A 1,499-nucleotide genomic window follows, 5' to 3' on the forward strand; every position below is an offset into this window, starting at 1 on the left:
AGATTATTTTTTTTTTCCCAAAAACTCGGAATGTTTTATTTTTATTTGTGAAACTTTGAATATTAATTAATATGATTTTAATTTTAATTTTAATTTCATATTTTCGAATTTAAATTTCAGAAATTTTATTTTTTTAAAAAAATTAATATTTTTTACATTCCGAGGAAATTAATTATATTTTTCACGCGATCGATCGATGCGTTTTTGGACATAAATCCATCGATCGATCTGTTTACAAAAAAAACGTTCGAAATATACCGAGGGACATGTTCCTCAGAATATACCGAGGAACTGTTCCCTCGGAATATTCCGAGGAACGTGTTCCTCGGAATATTCCGAGGAAGATGTCCCTCGGTATAATCCGAGGGAACAGTTCCGTCGGTATATTCCTATCGATCGATGTATATATGTCTAAAACGCATCGATCGATGAACGTCCGAGGAAATATCCCGACGAAGTTCTCCCTCGGTATATTCCGAGGACATTTCCGACAAAATAATGGTCCTCGGAATTTCCTCGGAAATTTGTTTCTCGGAATTCCGTCGGAAAATTCCGAGGGATTTCCGACGAAAGAAGAAATTCCGAGGAATTATTTCCGACGACTTGTTTCGTCGGTATGTCGTCGGAATAAAGGTATTCCGACGAAATTCCGACGATTTTTTCTCTCAGAATCTTTGCTGTTTTCTTGTAGTGTGCTGATATAATCTTAAAGATGTATTCTTACTCTATGTTTGACAGAGATAGTGAAATTACCCACATTTACTCTATGTTCGTATTTAGATAGTAGCTGCTAATGATCTCTTTCTTATCTTTCAGAGAGAGGGTTCGACTCTTCAGTTCGCCGGATGTGTTTCTCCGGCAATCGTCTCCCGCGTCGTCGGGCTTTGACTCTGGCAAGCGGTGGCTACCTGAGCGCCGCTTGGCCGGCTACTGCCTCTAGCGTTTGTCATCGATCCTCTTAGATGAAAACGGCTAGCTTTTCACCGGATCTTTCCAGTTTTCATTTTTTTGGATCCTCACTTATACGGTTCTGTTTCAGTTGATGCGGATATCTTTCAACCAAACCCTCTTGTTAAGATCGTGTTGGTTTTAGTTAAATCATACGTTTTTCAATCGGCGAAAGGATTGTCTCGGCGGTTCACTCGGTTGCGGTGAGTTATGCTGGTAGTTGCTCTGCTCCGATGAGATTGGTCTCCGGCGGTACAGAGTTCCGGCATGAAGCTCCGTTGCGGCGGAGGTTGGAAGCGGGTTCCTCGGTTGACGCGTGTCTCCTTCTTTCTCTGGTTTGAGCACGTGGGCTCAACAGATGGCGTTTCCTCCTCCAGAGTGCAATCTTAGTTAGTTGGGTCTTTTTAGGCTTTGTGATGTTTACTTGTAACCCATCTCTTTGGACCTAGTCTTAAGTGTTTACTCTTTTTTGGGCATTTTGTATCATATGAACTTGTTTATAATAATAACTAGATTAAGACCCGCGCGGGATAAATATTATATATATAAAT

This window comes from Brassica oleracea, chromosome C1 (assembly GCF_000695525.1).
Source record: "Brassica oleracea var. oleracea cultivar TO1000 chromosome C1, BOL, whole genome shotgun sequence".
Lineage (NCBI taxonomy): Eukaryota > Viridiplantae > Streptophyta > Magnoliopsida > Brassicales > Brassicaceae > Brassica > Brassica oleracea.